General features: G+C 38.0%; 1 non-coding gene across 1 annotated transcript; it reads left to right on the top strand.

Annotated features, from left to right (window-relative positions):
• Positions 1-4,701: 4,701 nt before the first annotated feature.
• LOC131244920 (small nucleolar RNA R71) lies at positions 4,702-4,808 on the top strand. The gene has a single exon (XR_009170688.1). It is a non-coding gene; the product is annotated as a small nucleolar RNA R71 (small nucleolar RNA).
• Positions 4,809-14,774: the final 9,966 nt, after the last annotated feature.

Here is a 14,774-nt window from a genome sequence, read left to right as displayed (position 1 = left end):
ATTTTCATATTGTATGGCACCCTTAGCTTATGACATTGGGTTTACTATGATTCCGAACTATATGGCCTAGATATGACATTTGGCTTATTATATCTCTGCATTGCGTGGTCGATTTACATTGCTTTCTTAGTATATGACATTTCCTTATTATGTCTTCACATCACATAACCTGTATGAGGTTGATGGTATTTATGGACTTGCCAGTATTTTCGCTTACTCTGATATTTATATGCTTGGCACATGTATTGCACACACATACACCACCCTCTAAGCTTTTTGTAAGCTTATGCATGACCGTTGCGTGCAGGTGTCATTAGGTTGCAGTAACATTAAGGCAGGAGCATGGAGGCCGAGCTTTGTGGAGATTTTATTATATTCGTGTATTTCCTTTCAATAATGTATTCAACTGTTTATAGTAGTGGATATGTGATGATGATGTTGCCTTTGTGATTTGGGTAAACTTGTGGTTATGCTTCTTACGAGATAAATGTATATTGAAAAATCCTCCTTGTAGGATCCCAGGATCGGAATATGGCATATGGGTGCTGGGAGCCAGGAACGGGGTACTACGGAGGCTGTCGGCACCGGATTCGGCGATTAGGAATTCTGTGAGCTCGGTTTCCGAGTTTAGGGCATGACAGCGGGCCTTCCACCCCTCGTCATCAACATGGTAAGTCACGAATCTTGACAGAAAGATGAAATGGGCCTCATACTGGGACACCGACATGTCCCCTTGCACAAGAGTATCGAACTTAAGAGCGCGCTGCTGATAGACGTGGTCAGGGAAGAACTTCTAGTCAAACCGGTCAACAAAATCCTCCTAAGTCCACTCGAACTCGATCCCTGCCACTCGGGAGACCGATGTCCACCAGTGTTCGGCCACACCCTGAAGAAGAAACATTGCCAACGGAACCCGCTGCTGGGTTATGCACCTCATAGTATCAAAGATCTTTTCGACCTCAATCTCCATCTCTTTGTAGTTTTTGGGTCAGGCTTTCCCTAGAAATGAGGGGGATCGAGCCGCGTAAAGTCACGTAGAGGGAAGCTTGCATGCTCCTGCTTAGTCTAGGCTGGTGTAGCAGTGGGTCATCTTTCCTACCTCTGAAGAATAGCAATCATCGCCTGCAGCATCTGTTGAAGCTAATTTGCGCTCATAGATACAGTCGGGGCCGCACTCATCTCAGACGTGGGAGCCCCTCTGGTCGCTCTCTTAGGTGTCATGTCCTAAAGAAAGGAACAAGGGACTTATTAGCCTTGAGTGCTCTCGAATGCACAGAATTGACAAGTTATTCGAATTCGGGGACCTAATCGTTCTAAGTTCATAGCAGATATATGATGTTATCCTCAGGTATTCCTAAGTTATACTCTGATACCAACTTCTGTCATGCCCCAAACTTGAAAACCAGGCTCACAAAATTTTCGATCGTCGAATCCGGCACCGACAGCCTCCGAGCATCCCATTCTCAGCTCCCGGCACCCATATGCCAGATTCTGATCCTGAGATCCTACAAGGAGGATTTTTAATATGATTTTTTTGTAAAGGAGCATAACCACAAGCATAACGAAGTCATAAAACAACATCACCACATATCCACTATACTAAACCATTTGAGTATAATGTGGAAAGGGAAATACATAAATAACAAAATCTCCAAAATGATCTGCTGCAAACTCTTGCCTTAACACTATTGTGACCTAACGTCACCTGCACGCAATGGTTGTGCATAATCTCACAACGAAGCTTAGAGGGTGTGCACGTGTGTGCGCAATGCATGTACCAAGCATGCGATATCAGAATAAGTGGAAATATTGGTAAGTTCATGAATGTTATTAGTCATACCAAGGCTATGTGATGCAAGGCCTACGTAGGTAAATGCAATATTCAAGATGCAACGCAATCATGCCAATCCTCATCAAGTCCACATGTCAATACAATTCATCTTTGGAACATCACCAGGGTCTAGTACACTCCACAATGGTTATCGCCTCCCTAGATGCACAACCAGTAAGTGAAAAAGACCTCACTATCTGCCTACCCAGTAGTCTATCAATACCTACCTGGGTTATCAATACGGACCTATTTATGAGCTGGTCATACTCAACCTAGCTTACAACCCCTCATTCGGGTGAATAAGGCCACACCCCCTTCACAACCGACAATGACATAGTGGGAGATGCGACCTATTGGTATTCGGCACTCAAGCACTCATGTATCCACTTAGTCTAGATGTTGGAGCATCTCCTAGTATCAAAAAGTTCTGAGACTTTCACCCAAGGACATCCTAAGGACATGTGACATCAGCTTTTCCTGATATTCAATGGCTATCTCTATCTGATTACAGCTCGTATACCTGTCAAGGAAGCAGTAGTAAGAATGACAAGCTAGCCTTTTCCATATTTGATTGATAAAGGGAAAATGGAAGTGGTCCTTCCGTGTGGCGGTATTCAACTTCCTGTAGTCAATGCACATTCTTCAACCAGTAGTGAATCTAGTTGTCACGAGTTCATTATCGCCATTGGCTACGATGGTGATTCCAGACTTCTTAGGAACCACCTGAGTTAGACTCACCCATTGGCTAGTGGATATGGGGTATATAATACCCACATCCAATAACTTAAGTACCTCATCCTTAACTACTTCCTTCATGTTTGAATTTAATCTACATTGTGGTTGCTGGGAGGTTTTCACATAATCCTCAAGATGAGTGCAGTGAGTACAAATCAAAGGGTCAATTCCCTTAAGGTCTGCACTTGACCATCCATAGGCTTCTTTCTGCATAATGAGAGTAGAGATAAGCTTACTTTCTTATTCTTGCTCAAGATGGGAAGAAATCACTACTGGGTATGTTTCATCTTAACCTAAATAGACATTTGATATCAAAAGGCAAAAGTTTTAGGTCAAGCTTCAATGCTTTGAAGCTAGACGGTAGAGGCACAACATCATTTTAGGGTAATTTCTCAAATTGTGGCCTCCATCAAGTAACTTCAAGTATCAGCGCAATATCAAGCATGACATCCATCTCCCTAATCGTGTCACCATCCAAATTGGGGGAGTGTGCCAAGCACATCTCTAAAGGGTCAGAGGATAAGGTCATTGGGGCTCTGTCTTCCATGAAAGCGCCTATCATATTAATGTCGTGGGCCTCGTCATCATCCTCAACCTATCTACTCATGTTGAAAAAGATATTGAGCTCCAATATCTTATTTACAAAAGATAAGTTCATGACCCCATTTTAAAAATTGATGGTAGCAGTGGATGTAGCAAGGAATGGGGCAGCCAAGTATGACAGGGATTTGTAGATGATAAAATCTACTGCATAGTAGAATTTGTCAACCTGGACCAACACATCCTCGATCATTCCTGTTGGTATACGAACTGAGTGATCATCAAGTTGTAATGTGGTCCAGTTGGGTTTTAATTCACATAGACCCAGTTATTCGTAGACCGAGTAGGGGATCAGATTTTCGCTCGCTCCCAAGTCAAGAAGTGCAATCTCAATCTGGTGATTCCCAATTATACAAGTGATAATTGGACTACCAAGGTCTTTATATTTTTGTGACACATCTTGCTTGAGGATGACACTCACTTTTTCCATCAGAATTTTTTTAATACTCTATTGCCTTTTGGTGGTGCATAGGTCTTTCAGAAATTTGGCATATGAAGGAATTTATTTCACAGCATCGAGCAGAAGGATATTAACTTTCACTTGTTTCAACACCTCTAAAATGTCCTATGAGTTGGCTAGAGGTTTTGGTGTAATCAACCGCTGGGGGAATGGAGCAATTGGCTTGCTTAGAGTTTCCAGTTCTAATCCATGTAGAGTAGTGCTAGGTCTATCATTTGTGTCTTCTTCCAAGTCCTTAGACATTTTAGTACTTACCGGAATATATTTGTCAATTGTTTTTCCATTCCTAAGAGTGGTGATAGACTTAGCTTGCTCGATCGGATTTAAAAAGCTTGGTCCACTAACTCCGTATTGCGGTTTAGGATTGGGGATAGGTTGAGCTGGAAGGATCCCTTTCTCAATAATCATAACGCGTGAGTCTGCCTTTTGGATAGCCTTAGTAAGTTCTTGTAAGGCTTAGAGAGTACTTTGCTAGATAAGCTCTTGAGTTTGTGTGGGGTTTTAAACCAATTCCTCTTGAGGTTTCCCTTGATTCAAGAATTGGTTAGGGATTCCTTGAGGAGTAGCAGTTTGTCCATTCCTCCAACTGAAGTTTGGATGATTTCTCCAACTTAAATTGTATGTGTTTAAAGTGATTCCTTTGAAAGGCCATTGGTAGTTGTTCACGACATTTGATTGCTCATTCAATATTTCTTGAAAAACAGGTATTACTAGCCAATTTTCAGTTGTATGAATATTTTAAGTACAAATACTCTAAACAACTTCCTTAGCCTTATCCTTCTTAAGTTTCATGGGCTCGAGTTTCCTTCTGAGGCTGGTTACTTTAACATTTATATCATCTTCCTCTTTCAACAAGTATAATCCGCCCTTCTCCTTTGATTAAGTAGGCTTAGAAGTGGTGTTCGGTCTTGGAAAGATGTCCCATGATTGTGCGGTTTTAGCGAGTTTGTCAAAGTATTCCCACACATCGTCAACATCTTTGTTCATGAATTCCCCTTTGCACATCGTCTCGATGAATTGGCACATAGAAGATGTCAGTCCTTCATGGAAGAAACTTGTTATACGTCACGTTTCAAAACCATGTAGTGGGCATGAACTGACAAGATCCTTGAACTGCTCCTAACATTGGAAGAATGTTTCGTCTTCCTTCTGGGTGAAGTTCATGATCGACTTTCTAATTGTGTTCATCTTATGATATGGGAAGAATTTCTTTATGAACTCTCTCGTCATGTCATTTCATCTGCCAATAGATCGTGGACGTAGTGAGTGCAACCATGTTTTAGCTTTTTCTTTTAAGGAGAAGGGAAAGAGTTTCAGCCCGATCATGTCCTCAGACATATTAAGAAAGTATAAAGTGGGTATTATCTCATCAAACTCTTTCATGTGTAGATATGGACTTTTAGATTCAAGTCCATGGAACTTCAGAAGGAGTTGGATCACCCCTAGCTTGATATCCATATTTCCTGTATTTTCTATAAAAATCATACAGGAAGGTGTGCTCACCCCTGTCGGTTGTAAATATTCTCATAGTATACAAGGTGGGGGTGCATGATGCACCTCATTCTCATCCTAGGCTTCCTTAATTGGAAGTTGAGGTTGATTTGCAGGTTAATTAGCAGCCATTACTTCTATCAATTTAGAGGATCTCTGGTGATGTCTAATCCTATGATGGATAGGCAACCCTTCGACCAATCCTCCTTTACTTAAGAGAAGTCGAGTGTTGTCCCGAACCTACTTGGGCATGAAACACTTGAAGCCCTCAAGTTCAAAATCTAACCTAAAATCTAAGAATTGAAAACTACAACAAATAAGAAGTAAGAGAGAGAGTTACAATGAGGTTACTAGATATGAGATGCTAGGTTAGGATCCTACAAAATAGAGAACAAAGTAGTTTTTAAAAACAAAGCAGAAAAATTCCTAACCTAAGAATAAAATAGAAAGTTAACCTAATCTTATCTTAATTCTAAAACTAATTAGATTAAAAAAAATGCAACCGTAGTCCCTAGCAACGGTGCCAAAAACTTGTTCACAACCCTAAGTGTAGGGTCGCGATGTAATAATAATCTCAGTAAGATCGAGGTCGAATCCACAGGGACTAAACTCATGTGTATTCTAAAAGTAATTAGAACTAGAAGAAGAAAAAGATGTAAATCTAAATTTTGGAATAATTAGAATAATTATTATGTTGTAAATTGAAACTTGTGAATTTAAAGGTGGGAACTAGGGTGTCAAGGATCCACTTGTAGCTATTGGGATGCTACCTTACTTGATTCAAGAGATCCAACTGGAATCAGAGTCCTATCTTATCCAGTTAGAGAAAAAGATGGTTAAGTCTTTGAACTTCTCATTGATCCAGTCTCAAGGAAGGAGAATTGTAGAGATTTGGAAGAGATTCCATCACCCAACCATGCTTAGGAGACTAGTAAACAATAGGATTTACCAATCCGATAATCTCAAATAAATAAGAAGATATTCAAAGATATCGCAACGCCTATTGTAATTTGAGTCACAATAAACCATTGAAAACTAAAAATATTCCTCAAAATCTACTCAATGAAGTTTAACATAAACATGAATAAAAGCAAGATAAATATCCCAATCATTCTACAAGCTTCACCTCTTAGCCCTAGCTAAGAGATTTATCCAACCATAAACATGATTGAACTAAGAAGTCATAAGAAAACATAAAAACAAATTAAGGAAGAAGAAGAAAGACTCTTCGCAGTGGTTCTCCACCCTTTGGCTCCACTCCTCAAACCTTATATGATCCTAGGCCTATTTATACTTATGGGGCTTCGCCTTATGCACCGACTTGGAATTTTCTCAATCCATTCACGAAATCGCCTCAATTTATGCAGTCCCTAGCTTTTTGCGTTATGCTTCGGTCGAACTGAAGTCGAATCTGAAGTTGAGTCTGAATTTGAAAAGGATTCTATTTCTTCTGTTGCTCGATTTCGGTCAGTCCGAGCTAGGTTTGGTCGGACAGAACTTAAGTCATCAGTCAGACCAAATTAATCTTCTGTCAAATTGAATTACCTCCTCTCAACGCTGGAGCTTTTTGTGCACTTTTGGTAGCACAAAATCCTCCCTTGACTAGGTTTCAATTGGACTGAATTATTTGTCAGCAGAACTGAATTAGCTTTTGAATTCCATAGTTTATTGCTAGACTGAATTATTTGTCGGCCGATCTGAATTACCTTCTGAATACTATCGTTTATTGCTGGACTATTTTGTGCAAGTTCGGTCTGACCGAACATGGGTTCGGTCGGACTAAATCTGTCTGTTTTGTGCTATAGATTCTGTGGTCTTTTGAGTCCTTTCTTTAGGTTTTGTACTTGGTTTCCTTGTATCTTTAGTACGTGAACTCTTCATTCTTGGTCTCCTAAGATCCCTTCTTTGCCTTGGTGACTCTTGAGTATTAAATCCATACTTTTAGCATTCTTTTCAATCCAAGCTCTCATATTCAACTTCCAACACAAACATGTATAAAATATACCATTAAGAATTATCATGTTCATAAAATCAAGATATAAATAGGGGAGAATATGCAATATTTGACACTCAACATCCACCCTTTTTCTCTACTTCTTAACCCTAGAAGATACCTAGGAATGTCCTAGGGACTCCTATTTATAGCTGTGAAGCCCCATCTTATGTAACTCCTTAAAATTTTCAAAAACCGTCTTGAATTTACGCACTCCGCATAAGTCCCGTGTTACACTTTCGTCGGACCAAAGTTGGGCTCGGTCGAACTGAAGTTGTGTTCAGTTGCACCAAATTAAGGTTGAAAATCACACTTTCTCGCTGGACAATTCTACACGATTTCGGTCAGACCGAAGTTGGCTTTGGTTAGATCAAAGTTGATGTTGAAAATTCTTGTGCAGAAAATCTATCAAATTTAGGTCTGACCGACTCGGATCAAATTTCGGTCAAATTGAAGTTGGGTCAATCGGATCGAATTGTCCTATTTTCTGTTGTTGATTCTGCATTCTTTCAAGTCCTTTCTTTATTCTTTATACTTGGTTTCCTTGGATCTTTGGCATGTGAATTCTGCATTCTTGGCTCCTAAGATCTGTCTTTTACCTTGGTAATTCTTGAGCATTAAATCCAGGCTTTTAGAATTCTTTTCAATCCAAGCTCTTAGATTCACCTTGAAACACAAACATGTATAAATATACCATTAAGCCCTATCATATTCATAAAACCAAGATATAAATAGGGAAAAATATCAAATATTTGACACTCAACACACTCCCCAATCAACATTTTACTAGTCCCGAGCAAAAAACATGCGTGAAGCAATTCTCATTTGTCCATGTTCAAACCCTTTTTTAGAAATTAATCCTTTGTGTAATGAGTATAGATGAGTAGAATTAAGATGAGAAAATGGGATTTTGAAAACCTAGAGCCGAATCATATAAGCAATCCATCAAATAGGTTTTTTATGGATTAAATCAGAGCATAAGTTCATATATCAAGTTTTTCAATGTGCTCAGTGAAAGTCAACTTACATTTTATAAAAGTACTATTATTTCATTAACCATTCTCATCACCTCAGATTAATTGAATAACTAAGTGTTGATTCCAAACTTATCCCCTTCTTCTTCTTTTTCTAGTTTTTTTATTTTATATTGACGGTCTCTTTTTATTCATTTAGTCTTCTCATCTTTATTCTTTTAAGATTTTTCATTCTTTTTCTGCCTTTTCATGACCTTTTTGTCGATCTCACTATTTTTTAACTGGTTCTTTTCATCTTTTAAGGTGGATAAAATTCTCCAAACTCAATTCTCAACATCTATTAATGATTCACTTGACAACAATCAGAAATTCTAGAATAACTCATAGAAAGCAACTTGAACGTGTATTGTGACTTAGATTAACATGACATTCAAACTTCCTCTTAATCAATTGAGTGTAAGAACTGTAAGTGACAAGCGAATTAGTTGATCAAACTCCTATAATTCAAAATTCAATTGTTATCTTATCATTATACTTAAAACATTCTTTACATGCATAAATTATTGTTTTCTAAACAGATTTCTACTTAAAACATTGAAAATTTAAAAAAAAATTCTTAGAACTAACAAAATAAGAACACACTGATTAGTTTACCTAATCCACACCCCCAACCTAAAATCTACATTGTCCTCAATGTAAAAAATTATAAACATGCAATACATGTGAAATAGCGAAATAAGGGCTAAGTGATGGAAAGGTAGTACCTGAAGAAGATGAATTACAACTCTTTTAAAGTTCTCAATGTGAAGACAGGTTAGCATTGAAAGTGCCCTAGTTTGTCAATTAACATGAGTGTTGAGTCAGCCAGACAAGTAAGCCCCATAGGAAGATCATTCAAGTGTCTACCTCAACAGGATGTGTGCTCGAACTCATTAAAGGTAAACTTAGCCTCACATCCTCTGTCCCAAAACACCAGGTATATAAAACCCTTAAAAAATGGATTTAAAAATGCATAGAACAACTTAGGGTTTAAGGTGAGAAAACTATTTTGCAAAATCAGGAACATCACTAAGTTTTCTGCCTTTGTTAATTTATCGATAAGTGGGTCGATGAAATCGAACTCTGTTATCGATGTCCTCGAAACTCACTCCATGTTATCGAAATGAGCACTTCAGATGTCCAGCAACCACAATGAATCCTGGACTGAATTAACGATGAATCGTTGGCATGCTCGATATCATCGACTTTTGAATCTCGAGTTCATCAAGACGGCCCGATAAAATTGACATCTGGTCAATTGTGCCCAGAAAGCAGTTAAGGAAAATCATGTGATTTTCAATATCTAGAAGACATCCTCGATATCATCGAAATTCAAACCTCGATGATATCGACTGACCTTCGATGATATCGGATTAGGACACAAATCTGACCAACAAGCCTTTAGGTAAATTCATTTAAGTATTGAGGAGTACACGATGATATGAATATTCAAATATCGATCATATCGAGGCCAGGTCGATTGTATCGAAATAGGACACAAACGGTCTAGCAAGCTTATAGGAAAATTCCTTAAAACTATTGATGAATTGAAACTAGTATCGATATCATCAACATTCAAAATCAGATGATATCAAGGGATGCTTGATCATATTAATACCTCTTAACATTCAAAGGCAAGTTTGCTCTCATGTTTTCAAATGTCAAGGAATCAAACCTTAAAATGATGCAATCGGAGTTCGAAATTCGATGACATCGAAGATTGTTCAATATACTCGAACTATTGGCAAAAAGGTTCAAAAGTGTTTGACAGATTGAGTTCATGTCATCGAGCGGCCATTCGATGGTATTGAGAGTATATGCTTGATGATACCGAACTCTGTTAAAAATATGACTGTTTTATTTCCATTGAAACTTTTTATTAATTTAAAGAGAGCTTGCCTTTAGTTATGAGAAGAGAAAATAGATAGAGCTTTTAAGTGTTGAATTCAAATCATATACCCTAAGCCTTTTTCTCTCATGGTAGTTCATCCTCCAATCCACCCTCATCATTGATATTCAATAAAGTGGATTGGGGAATGAACTTTTACATTCAAGGATCTTATAGCTACCACCTTAATGGTAAATCATTGAGCTGGGATATCTTGAATGCATAGATGATGGGAATCACTCTGTTTCTAATATAGGAAAAGTTTTAATAGAGTAGGATTCCAACATAACATTAACCCAACCCAATGCCTCACATTGGAGCATCATCTGAGTTGCAGTTCAAGGGAGGTGAAGATTCTTCATCATCAAAGGAGGAGATCTTCATCAACGTGCTTAATGGGGCTCATCTACTTATCTATAAGTCATTAGAGTCCAGAGATCCTTTAGATCATTCCTTTTGTGGGATTGGGTCAAAGGTGCTTCTCACCCCTTTCAAGTCCTTGTAGGAGGCTTCCGATGGGAGAGTACAGGGGGGTGTTGTGTGTTGACCCTTGCTCTGGGCAGAGCATAAATTTATGTCCTTCTATAGGTCCTTGACCTATGTGGTCTAAAACCTAAGTGCTGTGTGTTGACCTTTGCTCTTGTCTAGGGCTTAAACTGTTAGGTTCCTTGTGTGGATCCTTGGCCTGTGTGGCCTAAAATCTGGGTGTTGTGTGTTGACCCTTGCTCTTGTGTGGGGCATAAACTTATGTCTCGTGGAGACATGTTAGGTACCTTATCTAGGTCCTAGAGTCAGCCTTATGTAGGTTGTACTGGTTTGAAGTGAACCTGATTTGAAACCTCCATTAGTGAGATCTGGTACACTAAAGGGTTGAGTGTGTCTGCCGGAAGTGGAGTAGACACGTAGTCAAACCACTATAAAAATGACTGTGTTTGGAATTGTTATTTACTCTTACTGCTTATGTGATATCTCTGAATATTCTCATAATGCATGTTTACATGATTACCTGAATCACATCTCACACACGGTCACATCCATCATGAACTATGTTTTATAGCTTATTTATGTTTTGAATAGTCTTATGATTGGATCCTCTATTTAGCTTGGAAGCCAATAGAGTTACATTAAAGAAATCTTGTTATTTGCATATTACTACAAGATAGGTTTGATAGGTTCTAAATCATCATAAAATTTTAAAAAGCCCTATTCACCTCCTTCTAGGACATCTTGGTATATTTCCACTTCGACTGAAGTGGTCATTACCGCAATTTCAATTGGTATCAAAGAGGGTCTCTCTTAAGGGCTTCACTGCCTAGAGAGTGATCTTGACTGAAGTTGGTAACATGGCCAAAGGAGAGGGCTCATCTGTAGCTAGACCTTCGGTATTTGATGGATCAAAGTATTTGTACTGGAAGGCTAGGATGCACTACTTTCTGAGATCTTTGGATCATGATGTTGAGGACATTGTTGAAAAAGGATATGTGTCACCAACTGAACAAATAGTACTTGAAAATGGCACAACTATCACCAAACCCAAATCTAAAGAAATGTGGATGTCATGCGATAAAGAAAAACAAATGTCTGAAGCTAAAACAATGAATGTTATCTACTGTGTTGTGTCTCAAGAAGTCTTTAATCAAATCAGTATGTGTGGTATAACTAAAGAAGCATGGGACTTGTTGGAAACACTCATGAAGGAACCAACACAATAAAAAGATCCAAGCTGCAACTCTTAACATCACAATTTGAAAGTCTCAGAATCAAAGAACATGAGACCTTCATGGAGTTTTTCACAAAACTGAACATCATTTGCAACTCCATGGGGGGATTAAGAGAAAAAGTTCTAGTTCCAAAAATCTATAGAAAAATTCTGAGATCCTTACCAGAACGCTTGAACTCGAAAGTTACAACTATTGAAGAATGTAGAAACGTGGATGAAATGAAAGTAGAAGAACTCGTAGGTTCCCTACAAACATTTGAACTATACTTCAAGCAAACTCCTAAACCCAAAAATATAGTTCTCAAAACTTCAAAGAACAATACAAATGAGGAAGATGAAAGTGAAAGGGAGAATGAAGATGAGGAAGTGGCTCTATTGGCTCAACAGTTCAGAAAATTCTTCCATAGAAACCGTGGCCGACCATTTAAAGGAAGACAGTTGGACAACAAACATTTTATAGGTAAATCTGGTAAAAATTCCAAAGAGCCATAGTGCTACACTTGCCGAAAGTTTGGACACCTGTCCACTGAATGCCCAAATAGGAAAACTAAAGGAAAGGCAATGACAACCATATGGGATGATACTGAAGAGTCAAATTCAGAATGTACTGACTCAGAGAGTGATGGAGACTAAAAATCCCTGAAAATTCTTATGGTCTCTATAGCCTCGAGCACTCCTATAGAAACAGAGAAAATTAAAGACCCTTAAGCCACTAAATCATTCCCAGCTGATGATGAGGAGATAGAGAAAGAAGAAGAAGATGAAGAGAAGGATAAACTGTAAGATGCCTATAATCAACTTTATATCCATAACATCAATATTCTTAAAGACTTAGGATTAGTGAAAATAAAAATAAATTCCTACAAATGGATCTAGATAAAATTTCAGAAGCCAATACACACCTAATCAATGATCTACAACAATATCACTCTGAAAATGATAAGCTAGAAAGAATCAATCTGTCCCTTAAATCTAAATCATCAAAACTGACAAAACAGATTGATCTATTGAAAGAAGAAAATGTGCATCTAAATAATGAGAATCACACACTCATGTTTGATGTAGAGAAATGCCAAAAATCTGTTGAACTGAATTATAAATTTTCCCAGAGTAGTGAAAAATTAGAAAAACACTTAGGGATGGGAAGACCTGGGAAAGACAAGAGTGGACTAGGATATGACAAATTCAAATCAAAATCTAAAAATGCAGCACCAATGTTTAAGAAATCAGCTACATCAAGAAGTAACACAAAAGCTACTTCTATCTGTCATTCATGTGGAGACTCCAGCCATTTCAAATTTAAACGTATTGCTCCTAGGTGGACTCAATCCAATTCCGGTCTGAATCATACTAGTAAATATAGACAAACCGGAAAATCAATACAGAATACCAAAAGTCCACTAAACAATATGGCAAAATAAACCCATCCATCTCCACCCAAAATGACCAAGAGAATGAAGGAGCTATTGTATCAAGTGGTTGAACTAAATCAGAAAACAAATGAATTTATGAAACAGCGAAACGTGGTTCAATTACCCAACATGCCTACCAAAATCCTTTATGAAGCAAAAACTATCGTAATCAGAAATCCAGTCACAAAATGGGTAGTGAAAGAAACGAAAATTTGTCTTGTTATTCACTCAAATCATTTAACAAGCAATAGTACTAAATGGTATCTAGACAGTGGGTGCACAAGGCACGTCATAGGTGACAAATCCCTTCTCTCAAATATATTTAGATCTTGATGATGAGATAGTCACTTACGGTGATGGAAGCACCGCTAAGGTAGTAGGGTGTGGAACCATAGAAGGAATGGAAATGCTCAAAAAGGAGAATGCTTTCTGCATAAAAGGATTGACTCATAACATTTTAAGCATCTCTTAAATATGTGACAACAAACATGTGTTTACCTTTGACAAACTAAAGTGCAAGATCCTAGACGTATTAGGAAAATCTGTTATGGAGGGTCTTCGCAACAATGACCACTATTATGTTATTAAAGGAAATGGAAAGTTTGATCCATATGCTTTGTAATAATTGAACATGCAAAACATGTCCAGGCTATCGCATTTAACTCTGAATGAATACATGATAATGATGCATTTTTGATGATTATCATGATATATCAGAGGTTTTTATACCTCAAGAACTTCTTTTGTGCATAAACATTACTGATGTTTATAATTTTGGATGGTACAACATTTGTACAAATTTTAATGCGTATACAGACTGATATGAAAATATTCTAAGTTATACATATATGAAAGAACATCAAAATACTAAAATGAATCTTATACACCTTTCCTTCGATAAGTCTGTCAATAAATCGTATGAATCCTCGATTAGATCAAACAAATATCGATATCATCGATGCCCCTTTGGAATCAGAAGCATCACATGTTCTAGAATGTTATCGAGGACCTCTTGATAACATCCAATGGGGTATATCGATCTCATCGAATAAAACTTCGATGATATCGAAGTCACCACCTGAGAAATAGTGGGCGAGTGGGAAAAATTCATTTTTGCTTCCCTAATCGATTTCTCTGGAAATTTCTCCCATGTTTCTCATCTTTTGTCATCCGTCTACCATTTAGGGTGACTTGAATCAGGTAATCTCTTACACATACTCTTGAATCCTCAACAAATACTTCATTGTGTTATGGCCTTTCTAGATTGATTGACAATCTTCATTTGAAAATTTTGGGTTGGTCCTCATAATCCTCAGTCTTGTCAGATTCCTTTTCTTTGACATTTCCTTCCGAGTTATTCAAATGAGTAGGGAGAAAGGAAAGTCTCCTGACATCGGTGAGTCATCCAGGCCTACTAGAAAGAAATCCATAGCCTTAAGAGAAAGAGGAAGGGCTTTATCTCAACGATCCCCTGCACGCCCTCCTCTACTCAGCATTCGTCTCGTAGGAAAGTTTCGGCTGCAGCACCTGGACCCCCACATAATGTTGTGGGTCCTCCTCCACATATTCTTGAAAAATACACAGGGAGGCACTTGGTGTATGAACGTAAAGTTAACAGGGAATGCATCAAA

The sequence above is a fragment of the Magnolia sinica genome, chromosome 4 (genome assembly GCF_029962835.1).
Source record: "Magnolia sinica isolate HGM2019 chromosome 4, MsV1, whole genome shotgun sequence".
Lineage (NCBI taxonomy): Eukaryota > Viridiplantae > Streptophyta > Magnoliopsida > Magnoliales > Magnoliaceae > Magnolia > Magnolia sinica.
This window is presented reverse-complemented; position numbering and strand designations above follow the sequence as displayed.